Source organism: Coregonus clupeaformis, chromosome 6, assembly GCF_020615455.1.
Source record: "Coregonus clupeaformis isolate EN_2021a chromosome 6, ASM2061545v1, whole genome shotgun sequence".
NCBI classification, from domain to species: domain Eukaryota; kingdom Metazoa; phylum Chordata; class Actinopteri; order Salmoniformes; family Salmonidae; genus Coregonus; species Coregonus clupeaformis.
The window spans coordinates 25,330,790-25,346,035 of NC_059197.1; positions in this window are offsets into that span (position 1 = coordinate 25,330,790).

Here is a 15,246-nt window from a genome sequence, read left to right on the forward strand (position 1 = left end):
CTGAGATACTGACATGGAGTCTGAGTTACTGACATGTACTCTGATTTACTGACATGGACTCTGAGTTACTGACATGGAGTCTGAGTTACTGACATGGACCTCTAAGTTACTGAGATGGACTTTGAGATACTGGCATTAAGTATAAGTTACTGACATGGACTCTGATTTACTGACATGGACTTTGATTAACTGACATGGAGGCTGAGTTACTGAAATGAACTCTGAGTAACTGACATGGGCACTGAGTTACTGACATTGACTCTGAGTTACTGACATGGAGTCTGAGTTACTGACATGGATTCTGATTTGCTGACATGGACTTTGAGTTACTGATATGGACTCAGAGTTACTGACATGGACCTCTGAGTTACTGAGATGGACTCTGAGTTACTGACATGGAGTCTGATTTACTGACATGGACCTCTGAGTTACTGAGATGGACTATGAGATACTGACATGGACTCTGAGTTACTGACATGGAGTCTGAGTTACTGACATGGAGTATACGTTACTGACATGGACTCTGAGTTACTGACATGGAGTCTGAGTTACTGACATGGACTCTGAGTTACTGACATGGGCACTGAGTTACTGACATGGAGTCTTAATTACTGACATGGAGTCTGGGTTACTGACATGGACTCTGAGTTACTGATATGGATTTTGATTTGCTGACATGGACTTTGAGTTACTGATATGGACTCTGATTTACTGACATGGGCTCTGAGATACTGACATTGACTTTGAGTTACTGACATGGAGTCTGAGTTACTGACATGGATTTTGATTTGCTGACATGGATTCTGAGTTATTGACATGGAGTCTGAGTTACTGACATGGACTCTGAGTTACTGACATGGACTCTGATGAATTACTGACATGGAGTCTGATTTACTGACATGGAGTCTGATTTACTGACATGGACTCTGAGTTACTGACATGGAGTCTGAATTACTGAAATGTACTCTGAGTTACTGACATCGACTCTTTGTTACTGACATGGACTCTGAGTTACTGATATGGACTCTGAGTTACTGACATGGAGTCTGAGTTACTGATGTGTACTCTGAGTTAATGGCATGGACTCTGAGTTATTGACATGGAGTCTGAGTAACTGACATGGACTCAGATTTACTGACATGGAGTCTGATTTACTGACATGGAGTCTGAGTTACTGACATGGACTCTGAGTTACTGACATGGGTTCTGAGTTACTGACATTGACTTTGAGTTACTGACATGGAGTCTGAGTTACAGACATGGATTTTGATTTGCTGACATGGACTCAGAGTTACTGATATGGACTCTGAGCTAATGACATGGACTCTGAATTACTGAAATGGACTCTGAGTTACTGACATGGACTCTGAGTTACTGACATGGAGTCTGATTTACTGACATGGACTCTGAGATATTGACATGGAGTCTGAGTTACTGACTTGGACTCTGAGTTACTGACATGGACTCCGAGTTACTGACATGGAGTCTGATTTACTGACATGGAGTCTGATTTACTGACATGGACTCTGAGTTACTGACATTGACTCTGAGTTACTGACATGGACCTCTGAGATATTTAGATGGACTCTGAGATACTGACATGGACTCTGAGTTACTGATATGGATCTGAGTTACTTTCATGGAGTATAAGTTACTGACATGGACTCTGATTTACTGACATGGAGTCTGAGTTACTGACATGGACTCTGATTTACTGACATTGACTCTGAGTTACTGACATGGAGTCTGAGTTACTGACATGGATTCTGATTTGCTGACATGGACTTTGAGTTACTGAAATGGACTCAGAGTTACTGATATGGACTCTTAGCTAATGACATGGACTCTGAGTTACTGGAATGGACTCTGAGTTACAAACATGGACTCCGAGTTACTGACATGGACTCTGATGAATTACTGACATGGAGTCTGATTTACTGACATGGAGTCTGATTTACTGACATGGACTCTGAGTTACTGACATGGAGTCTGAATTACTGAAATGTACTCTGAGTTACTGACATCGACTCTTTGTTACTGACATGGACTCTGAGTTACTGATATGGACTCTGAGTTACTGACATGGAGTCTGAGTTACTGACATGTACTCTGAGTTAATGGCATGGACTCTGAGTTATTGACATGGAGTCTGAGTAACTGACATGGACTCAGATTTACTGACATGGAGTCTGATTTACTGACATGGAGTCTGAGTTACTGACATGGACTCTGAGTTACTGACATGGGTTCTGAGTTACTGACATTGACTTTGAGTTACTGACATGGAGTCTGAGTTACAGACATGGATTTTGATTTGCTGACATGGACTCAGAGTTACTGATATGGACTCTGAGCTAATGACATGGACTCTGAATTACTGAAATGGACTCTGAGTTACTGACATTGACTCTGAGTTACTGATATGGACCTCTGAGATATTTAGATGGACTCTGAGATACTGACATGGACTCTGAGTTACTGATATGGATCTGAGTTACTTTCATGGAGTATAAGTTACTGACATGGACTCTGATTTACTGACATGGACTCTGAGTTACTGACATGGACTCTGATTTACTGACATTGACTTTGAGTTACTGAAATGGACTCAGAGTTACTGATATGGACTCTTAGCTAATGACATGGACTCTGAGTTACTGGAATGGACTCTGAGTTACAAACATGGACTCCGAGTTACTGACATGGACTCTGAGTTACTGACATGGAGTCTGATTTACTGACATGGAATCTGAGTTACTGACATGGAGTCTGAGTTACTGACGTGGGCTCTGAGTTACTGACATGGACTCTGAGTTACTGACATGGAGTCTGAGTTACTGACATGGACTCTGAGTTACTGACATGGAGTCTGAGTTACTGACATGGACTCTGATTTACTGACATGGACTCTGAGTTACTGACATGGAGTCTGAGTTACTGACATGGAGTCTGAGTTACTGACATGGACTCTGATTTACTGACATGGACTCTGAGTTGCTGACATGGACTCTGTTTTACTGACATGGAGTCTGAGTTACTGACATGGACTCTGAGTTGCTGACATGGATTCTGAGTTACTGACATGGACTCTGAGTTATTGAAATGGAGTCTGAGTAACTGACATGGACTCAGATTTACTGACATGGAGTCTGATTTACTGACATGGAGTCTGAGTTACTGACATGGACTCTGAGTTACTGACATGGGTTCTGAGTTACTGACATTGACTTTGAGTTACTGACATGGAGTCTGAGTTACAGACATGGATTTTGATTTGCTGACATGGACTTAGAGTTACTGATATGGACTCAGAGTTACTGATTTGGACTCTGAGCTAATGACATTGACTCTGAATTACTGAAATGGACTCTGAGTTACTGACATAGACTCTGAGTTACTGACATGGAGTCTGATGTACTGACATGGACTCTGAGTTATTGACATGGAGTCTGAGTTACTGACTTGGACTCTGAGTTACTGACATGGACTCCGAGTTACTGACATGGAGTCTGATTTACTGACATGGAGTCTGATTTACTGACATGGACTGTGAGTTACTGACATGGAGTCTGAATTACTGACATGGACTCTGAGTTGCTGACATGGTTTCTGAGTTACTGACATGGACTCTGAGTTACTGATAATGGACTCTGAGTTACTGACATGGACTCTGAGTTACTGACATTGACTCTGAGTTACTGACATGGACCTCTGAGTTATTTAGATGGACTCTGAGATACTGACATGGACTCTGAGTTACTGATATGGATCTGAGTTATTGTCATGGAGTATAAGTTACTGACATGGACTCTGATTTACTGACATGGAATCTGAGTTACTGACATGGACTCTGATTTACTGACATGGAGTCTGAGTTACTGACATGGACTCTATGTTACTGAAATGGGCTCTGATTTACTGACATTGACTCTATGTTACTGAAATGGGCTCTGAGTTACTGACATGGAGTCTGAGTTACTGACATGGATTCTGATTTGCTGACATGGACTTTGAGTTACTGAAATGGACTCAGAGTTACTGATATGGACTCTTAGCTAATGACATGGACTCTGAGTTACTGGAATGGACTCTGAGTTACAAACATGGACTCCGAGTTACTGACATGGAGTCTGAGTTACTGACATGGAGTCTGATTTACTGACATGGAATCTGAGTTACTGACATGGAGTCTGAGTTACTGACATGGACTCTGAGTTACTGACATGTAGTCTGAGTTACTGACATGGATTCTGATTTACTGACATGGACTCTGAGTTACTGACATGGAGTCTGAGTTACTGACATGGAGTCTGATTTACTGACATGGACTCTGATTTACTGACATGGACTCTGAGTTGCTGACATTGATTCTGTTTTACTGACATGGATTCTGAGTTACTGACATGGACTATGATTTACTGACCTGTAGTATGAGCTACTGACATCAACTCTTTGTTACTGACATGGACTCTGAGTTGCTGACATGGATTCTGAGTTACTGACATGGACTCTGAGTTATTGAAATGGAGTCTGAGTAACTGACATGGACTCAGATTTACTGACATGGAGTCTGATTTACTGACATTGAGTCTGAGTTACTGACATGGACTCTGAGTTACTGACATGGGCTCTGAGTTACTGACATTGACTTTGAGTTACTGACATGGAGTCTGAGTTACAGACATGGATTTTGATTTGCTGACATGGACTTAGAGTTACTGATATGGACTCAGAGTTACTGATTTGGACTCTGAGCTAATGACATTGATTCTGAATTACTGAAATGGACTCTGAGTTACTGACATAGACTCTGAGTTACTGACATGGAGTCTGAGTTACTGACTTGGACTCTGAGTTACTGACATGGACTCCGAGTTACTGACATGGAGTCTGATTTACTGACATGGAGTCTGATTTACTGACATGGACTGTGAGTTACTGACATGGAGTCTGAATTACTGACATGGACTCTGAGTTACTGACATGGGTTCTGAGTTACTGACATTGACTCTGAGTTACTGACATGGACTCTGAGTTACTGACATGGATTCTGATTTGCTGACATGGACTTAGAGTTACTGATATGGACTCAGAGTTACTGATTTGGACTCTGAGCTAATGACATTGATTCTGAATTACTGAAATGGACTCTGAGTTACTGACATAGACTCTGAGTTACTGACATGGAGTCTGAGTTACTGACTTGGACTCTGAGTTACTGACATGGACTCCGAGTTACTGACATGGAGTCTGATTTACTGACATGGAGTCTGATTTACTGACATGGACTCTGAGTTACTGACATGGAGTCTGAGTTACTGACATGGACTCTGAGTTGCTGACATGGTTTCTGAGTTACTGACATGGACTCTGAGTTACTGATAATGGACTCTGAGTTACTGACATGGACTCTGAGTTACTGACATTGACTCTGAGTTACTGACATGGACCTCTGAGTTATTTAGATGGACTCTTAGCTAATGACATGGACTCTGAGTTACTGGAATGGACTCTGAGTTACAAACATGGACTCCGAGTTACTGACATGGAGTCTGAGTTACTGACATGGAGTCTGAGTTACTGACATGGAATCTGAGTTACTGACATGGAGTCTGAGTTACTGACGTGGGCTCTGAGTTACTGACATGGAGTCTGAGTTACTGACATGGATATGATTTACTGACATGGACTCTGAGTTACTGACATGGAGTCTGAGTTACTGACATGGAGTCTGATTTACTGACATGGATTCTGATTTACTGACATGGACTCTGAGTTGCTGACATTGATTCTGTTTTACTGACATGGATTCTGAGTTACTGACATGGACTATGATTTACTGACCTGTAGTCTGAGTTACTAACATCAACTCTTTGTTACTGACATGGACTCTGAGTTGCTGACATGGATTCTGAGTTACTGACATGGACTCTGAGTTTGTGACATGGAGTCTGAGTTACAGAAATAGAGTCTGAGTTACTGACACGGAGTCTGAGTTAATGACATGGACTCTGAGTTATTGACATGGATTCTGAGTTACTGACATGGACTCAGATTTACTGACATGGAGTCTGATTAACTGACATGGACTCTGAGTTACTGACATGGTCTCTGATTTACTGACATGGACTCTGAGTTATTGACATGGAGTCTGAGTTACTGACATGGACTCTGAGTTACTGACATGGAGTCTGAGTTACTGACATGGAGTCTGATTTACTGACATGGAGTCTGATTTACTGACATGGACTCTGAGTTACTGACATGGAGTCTGAATTACTGACATGGAATCTGAGTTGCTGACATGGACTATGATTTACTGACCTGTAGTCTGAGTTACTGACATCGACTCTTTGTTACTGACATGGACTCTGAGTTACTGACATGGACTCTGAGTTGCTGACATGGATTCTGAGTTACTGACATGGACTCTGAGTTTGTGACATGGACTCTGAGTTACTGACATGGACTCTGAGTTGCTGACATGGATTCTGAGTTACTGACATGGACTCTGAGTTTGTGACATGGACTCTGAGTTACTGACATGGACTCTGAGTTACTGACATGGACTCTGAGTTACTGACATGGAGTCTGAGTTACTGACATGGACTCTGAGCTACTAAAATGGGTTCTGAGTTATTGATATGTACTCAGAGTTACTGATATGGACTCTGAGCTAATGACATGGAATCTGAGTTACTGGAATGGACTCTGAGTTACTGACATGGACTCCGAGTTACTGACATGGAGTCTGAGCTACTGACATGGAGTCTGATTTACTTACATGGAATCTGAGTTACTGACATGGAGTCTGAGTTACTGAGATGGACTCTGAGTTACTGACATGGACTCTGAGTTACTGACATGGAGTCTGAGTTACTGACATGGACTCTGAGATACTGACGGGAAGTCTGAGTTACTGACATGGAGTCTGATTTACTGACATGGACTCTGAATTACTGACATGGACTCTTAGTTGCTGACATTGATTCTGATTTACTGACATGGATTCTGAGTTACTGACATGGACTATGATTTACTGACCTGTAGTCTGAGTTACTGACATGGACTCTGATTTACTGAAATGGAGTCTGAGTTACTGACATCGACTCTTTGTTACTGACATGGACTCTGAGTTACTGACATGGACTCTGAGTTACTGACATGGGTCTGAGTTACTGACGTGTACTCTGAGTTACTGACGTGGACTCTTAGTTACTGACATGGGTCTGAGTTACTGACGTGTACTCTGAGTTACTGACGTGGACTCTGAGTTATTGACATGGACTCTGAGTTGCTGACATGGATTCTGAGTTACTGACATGGACTCTGATTTAGTGACATGGAGTCTGAGTTACAGACATAGAGTCTGAGTTACTGACATGGAGTCTTAGTTAATGACATGGAGTCTGAGTTACTGACATGGAGTCTGAGTTACTGACATGGACTCAGATTTACTGACATGGAGTCTGATTTACTGACATGGAGTCTGAGTTACTGACATGGATTTTGATTTGCTGACATGGACTTTGAGTTACTGATATGGACTCTGAGTTACTGACATGGGCTCTGAGTTACTGACATTGACTCTGAGTTACTGAAATGGAGTCTGAGTTACTGACATGGATTTTGATTTGCTGACATGGACTTTGAGTTACTGATATGGATTCTGAATTACTGACATGGACTCTTAGTTGCTGACATTGATTCTGATTTACTGACATGGATTCTGAGTTACTGACATGGACTATGATTTACTGACCTGTAGTCTGAGTTACTGACATGGAGTCTGATTTACTGACATGGACTCTGAGTTACTGACATGGAGTCTGAATTACTGACATGGAATCTGAGTTGCTGACATGGACTATGATTTACTGACCTGTAGTCTGAGTTACTGACATCGACTCTTTGTTACTGACATGGACTCTGAGTTACTGACATGGACTCTGAGTTACTGACATGGATTCTGAGTTACTGACATGGACTCTGAGTTACTGACATGGAGTCTGAGTTACTGACATGGACTCTGAGTTGCTGACATGGATTCTGAGTTACTGACATGGACTCTGAGTTTCTGACATGGACTCTGAGTTACTGACATGGACTCTGAGTTACTGACATGGACTCTGAGTTACTGACATGGAGTCTGAGTTACTGACATGGACTCTGAGCTACTAAAATGGGTTCTGAGTTACTGATATGTACTCAGAGTTACTGATATGGACTCTGAGCTAATGACATGGACTCTGAGTTACTGGAATGGACTCTGAGTTACTGACATGGACTCCGAGTTACTGACATGGAGTCTGAGCTACTGACATGGAGTCTGATTTACTTACATGGAATCTGAGTTACTGACATGGAGTCTGAGTTACTGACATGGACTCTGAGTTACTGACATGGACTCTGAGTTACTGACATGGAGTCTGAGTTACTGACATGGACTCTGAGTTACTGACGGGAAGTCTGAGTTACTGACATGGAGTCTGATTTAATGACATGGACTCTGAATTACTGACATGGACTCTTAGTTGCTGACATTGATTCTGATTTACTGACATGGATTCTGAGTTACTGACATGGACTCTGATTTACTGACCTGTAGTCTGAGTTACTGACATGGACTCTGATTTACTGAAATGGAGTCTGAGTTACTGACATCGACTCTTTGTTACTGACATGGACTCTGAGTTACTGACATGGACTCTGAGTTACTGACATGGGTCTGAGTTACTGACGTGTACTCTGAGTTACTGACGTGGACTCTGATTTACTGACATGGATTCTGATTTACTGACATGAACTCTGAGTTATTGACATGGACTCTGAGTTGCTGACATGGATTCTGAGTTACTGACATGGACTCTGATTTAGTGACATGGAGTCTGAGTTACAGACATAGAGTCTGAGTTACTGACATGGAGTCTTAGTTAATGACATGGACTCTGAGTTATTGACATGGAGTCTGAGTTACTGACATGGACTCAGATTTACTGACATGGAGTCTGATTTACTGACATGGAGTCTGAGTTACTGACATGGATTCTGATTTGCTGACATGGACTCTGAGTTACTGATATGGACTCTGAGTTACTGACATGGGCTCTGAGTTACTGACATTGACTTTGAGTTACTGAAATGGAGTCTGAGTTACTGACATGGATTTTGATTTGCTGACATGGACTTTGAGTTACTGATATGGACTCTGAATTACTGACATGGACTCTTAGTTGCTGACATTGATTCTGATTTACTGACATGGATTCTGAGTTACTGACATGGACTATGATTTACTGACCTGTAGTCTGAGTTACTGACATGGACTCTGATTTACTGACATGGAGTCTGAGTTACTGACATGGACTCTGAGTTACTGATATGTAGTCTGAGTTACTGACATGGATTCTGATTTACTGACATGGACTCTGAGTTACTGACATGGAGTCTGATTTACTGACATGGACTCTGATTTACTGAAATTGACTCTGAGTTGCTGACATTGATTCTGTTTTACTGACATGGACTCTGAGTTTGTGACATGGACTCTGAGTTACTGACATGGACTCTGAGTTGCTGACATGGATTCTGAGTTACTGACATGGACTCTGAGTTTGTGACATGGACTCTGAGTTACTGAAATGGACTCTGAGTTACTGACATGGACTCTGAGTTAGTGACATGGAGTCTGAGTTACTGACATGGATTTTGATTTACTGACATGGACTCTGAGTTACTGACATGGACTCTGAGTTACTGACATGGGCTCTGAGTTACTGACATTGACTCTGAGTTACTGACATGGAGTCTGAGTTACTGACATGGATTCTGATTTGCTGACATGGACTCTGAGTTACTGATATGGACTCTGAATTACTGACATGGACTCTTAGTTGCTGACATTGACTCTGATTTACTGACATGGACTCTGAGTTACTGACATGGACTCTGATTTACTGACATGGAGTCTGAGTTACTGACATGGACTCTGATTTACTGACATGGAGTCTGAGTTACTGACATGGACTCTGAGTTACTGACATGGAGTCTGAGTTACTGACATGGATTCTGATTTACTGACATGGACTCTGAGTTACTGACATGGAGTCTGATTTACTGACATGGACTCTGATTTACTGAAATTGACTCTGAGTTGCTGACATTGATTCTGTTTTACTGACATGGATTCTGAGTTACTGACATGGACTCTGAGTTACTGACATGGGTTCTGAGTTACTGACATTGACTTTGAGTTACTGACATGGAGTCTGAGTTACTGACATGGATTTTGATTTGCTGACATGGACTTTGAGTTACTGATATGGACTCAGAGTTACTGATATGGACTCTGAGCTAATGACATTGACTCTGAATTACTGAAATGGAATCTGAGTTACTGACATAGACTCTGAGTTACTGACATGGAGTCTGATTTACTGACATGGACTCCGAGTTACTGACATGGAGTCTGATTTACTGACATGGAGTCATATTTACTGACATGGACTGTGAGTTACTGACATGGAGTCTGAATTACTGACATGGACTCTGATTTACTGACATGGACTCTGAGTTACTGATAATGGACTCTGAGTTACTGACATGGACTCTGAGTTACTGACATTGACTCTGAGTTACTGACATGGACTCTGAGTTACTTATATGGATCTGAGTTATTGTCATGGAGTATAAGTTACTGACATGGACTCTGATTTACTGACATGGAATCTGAGTTACTGACATGGACTCTGATTTACTGACATGGAGTCTGAGTTACTGACATGGACTCTATGTTACTGAAATGGGCTCTGATTTACTGACATTGACTCTGAGTTACTGACATGGAGTCTGAGTTACTGACATGGAGTCTGATTTACTTACATGGAATCTGAGTTACTGACATGGACTCTGAGTTACTGACATGGAGTCTGAGTTACTGACATGGACTCTGAGGTACTGACGGGGAGTCTGAGTTACTGACATGGAGTCTGATTTACTGACATGGACTCTGAATTACTGACATGGACTCTTAGTTGCTGACATTGATTCTGATTTACTGACATGGATTCTGAGTTACTGACATGGACTATGATTTACTGACCTGTAGTCTGAGTTACTGACATGGACTCTGATTTACTGAACTGGAGTCTGAGTTACTGACATGGACTCTTTGTTACTGACATGGACTCTGAGTTACTGACATGGACTCTGAGTTACTGACATGGGTCTGAGTTACTGACGTGTACTCTGAGTTACTGACATGGACTCTGAGTTACTGACATGGAGTCTGAGTTACTGACATGGATTCTGATTTACTGACATGAACTCTGAGTTATTGACATGGACTCTGAGTTGCTGACATGGATTCTGAGTTACTGACATGGACTCTGATTTAGTGACATGGAGTCTGAGTTACAGACATAGAGTCTGAGTTACTGACATGGAGTCTTAGTTAATGACATGGACTCTGAGTTATTGACATGGAGTCTGAGTTACTGACATGGACTCTGAGTTACTGACATGGACTCTGATGATTTACTGACATGGACTCTGAGTTACTGACATGGATTCTGAGTTACTGACATGGACTCTGAGTTACTGACATGGAGTCTGAGTTACTGACATGGAGTCTGATTTACTGACATGGACTCTGATTTACTGACATGGACTCTGAGTTGCTGACATTGATTCTGTTTTACTGACATGGATTCTGAGTTACTGACATGGACTATGATTTACTGACCTGTAGTATGAGTTACTAACATCAACTCTTTGTTACTGACACGGAGTCTGAGTTAATGACATGGACTCTGAGTTATTGACATGGATTCTGAGTTACTGACATGGACTCAGATTTACTGCCATGGAGTCTGATTAACTGACATGGACTCTGAGTTACTGACATGGTCTCTGATTTACTGACATGGACTCTGAGTTACTGACATGGACTCTGATTTACTGACATGGAGTCTGATTTACTGACATGGACTCTGAGTTACTGACATGGAGTCTGAATTACTGACATGGAATCTGAGTTGCTGACATGGATTCTGAGTTACTGACATGGACTATGATTTACTGACCTGTAGTCTGAGTTACTGACATCGACTCTTTGTTACTGACATGGACTATGAGTTACTGAAATGGACTCTGAGTTGCTGACATGGATTCTGAGTTACTGACATGGGCTCTGAGTTACTGACATTGACTTTGAGTTACTGACATGGAGTCTGAGCTAATGACATGGATTTTGATTTGCTGACATGGACTTTGAGTTACTGATATGGACTTAGAGTTACTGATATGGACTCTGAGCTAATGACATGGACCTTTAATTACTGAAATGGACTCTGAGTTACTGACATGGACTCTGAGTTACTGACATGGAGTCTGAGTTACTGACATGGACTCTGAGCAACTAAAATGGGTTCTGAGTTACTGATATGTACTCAGAGTTACTGATATGGACTCTGAGCTAATGACATGGACTCTGAGTTACTGGAATGGACTCTGAGTTACTGACATGGACTCCGAGTTACTGACATGGAGTCTGAGTTACTGACATGGACTCTGATTTACTTACATGGAATCTGAGTTACTGACATGGACTCTGAGTTACTGACATGGACTCTGAGTTACTGACATGGACTCTGAGTTACTGACATGGAGTCTGATTTACTGACATGGACTCTGAGTTACTGACATGGAGTCTGAATTACTGACATGGACTCTGAGTTGCTGACATGGTTTCTGAGTTACTGACATGGACTCTGAGTTACTGATAATGGACTCTGAGTTACTGACATGGACTCTGAGTTACTGACATTGACTCTGAGTTACTGACATGGACTCTGAGTTACTTAGATGGACTCTGAGATACTGACATGGACTCTGATGATTTACTGACATGGACTCTGAGTTACTGACATGGACTCTGATGATTTACTGACATGGACTCTGATTTACTGACATGGAATCTGAGTTACTGACATGGACTCTGATTTACTGACATGGAGTCTGAGTTACTGACATGGACTCTATGTTACTGAAATGGGCTCTGATTTACTGACATGGACTCTGAGTTACTGACATGGAGTCTGAGTTACTGACATGGATTCTGATTTGCTGACATGGACTTTGAGTTACTGAAATGGACTCAGAGTTACTGATATGGACTCTTAGCTAATGACATGGACTCTGAGTTACTGGAATGGACTCTGAGTTACAAACATGGACTCCGAGTTACTGACATGGAGTCTGAGTTACTGACATGGAGTCTGATTTACTGACATGGAATCTGAGTTACTGACATGGAGTCTGAGTTACTGACGTGGGCTCTGAGTTACTGACATGGACTCTGAGTTACTGACATGTAGTCTGAGTTACTGACATGGATTCTGATTTACTGACATGGACTCTGAGTTACTGACATGGAGTCTGAGTTACTGACATGGAGTCTGATTTACTGACATGGACTCTGATTTACTGACATGGACTCTGAGTTGCTGACATTGATTCTGTTTTACTGACATGGATTCTGAGTTACTGACATGGACTATGATTTACTGACCTGTAGTATGAGTTACTAACATCAACTCTTTGTTACTGACATGGACTCTGAGTTGCTGACATGGACTCTGAGTTACTGACATGGACTCTGAGTTTGTGACATGGAGTCTGAGTTACAGAAATAGAGTCTGAGTTACTGACACGGAGTCTGAGTTAATGACATGGACTCTGAGTTACTGACATGGATTCTGAGTTACTGACATGGACTCTGATTTACTGACATGGAGTCTGATTAACTGACATGGACTCTGAGTTACTGACATGGTCTCTGATTTACTGACATGGACTCTGAGTTATTGACATGGAGTCTGAGTTAATGACATGGACTCTGAGTTACTGACATGGACTCTGAGTTACTGACATGGAGTCTGATTTACTGACATGGAGTCTGATTTACTGACATGGACTCTGAGTTACTGACATGGAGTCTGAATTACTGACATGGAATCTGAGTTGCTGACATGGATTCTGAGTTACTGACATGGACTATGATTTACTGACCTGTAGTCTGAGTTACTGACATCGACTCTTTGTTACTGACATGGACTCTGAGTTACTGACATGGACTCTGAGTTGCTGACATGGATTCTGAGTTACTGACATGGACTCTGAGTTTGTGACATGGACTCTGAGTTACTGACATGGACTCTGAGTTGCTGACATGGACTCTGAGTTACTGACATGGACTCTGAGTTTGTGACATGGACTCTGAGTTACTGACATGGACTCTGAGTTACTGACATGGACTCTGAGTTACTGACATGGAGTCTGAGTTACTGACATGGACTCTGAGCTACTAAAATGGGCTCTGAGTTACTGATATGTACTCTGAGTTACTGATATGGACTCTGAGCTACTGACATGGACTCTGAGTTACTGGAATGGACTCTGAGTTACTGACATGGACTCTGAGTTAGTGACATGGAGTCTGAGTTACTGAAATGGCCTCTGAGTTACTTACATGGAGTCTGAGTTACTGACATTGATTCTGATTTACTGACATGGATTCTGAGTTACTGACATTGACTATGATTTACTGACATGGATTCTGATTTACTGACATTGATTCTGATTTATTGACATGGATTCTGAGTTACTGAAATGGACTCTAATTTACTGACGTGGAGTCTGAGTTACTGACATGGACTCTGATTTACTGAAATGGATTCTGAGTTACTGAAATGGACTCTTTGTTACTGACATGGAGTCTGAGTTACTGACATGGACTCTGAGTTACTGACATGGGTCTGAGTTACTGACGTGTACTCTGAGTTACTGACGTGGACTCTGAGTTACTGACATGGATTCTGATTTACTGACATGGATTCTGATTTACTGACATGAACTCTGAGTTATTGACATGGACTCTGAGTTGCTGACATGGATTCTGAGTTACTGACATGGACTCTGAGTTACTGACATGGAGTCTGAGTTACAGACATAGAGTCTGAGTTACTGACATGGACTCTGAGTTACTGACATGGACTCTGAGTTATTGACATGGAGTCTGAGTTACTGACATGGACTCAGATTTACTGACATGGAGTCTGATTTACTGACATGGAGTCTGAGTTACTGACATGGATTTTGATTTGCTGACATGGACTTTGAGTTACTGATATGGACTCTGAGTTACTGACATGGGCTCTGAGTTACTGACATTGACTTTGAGTTACT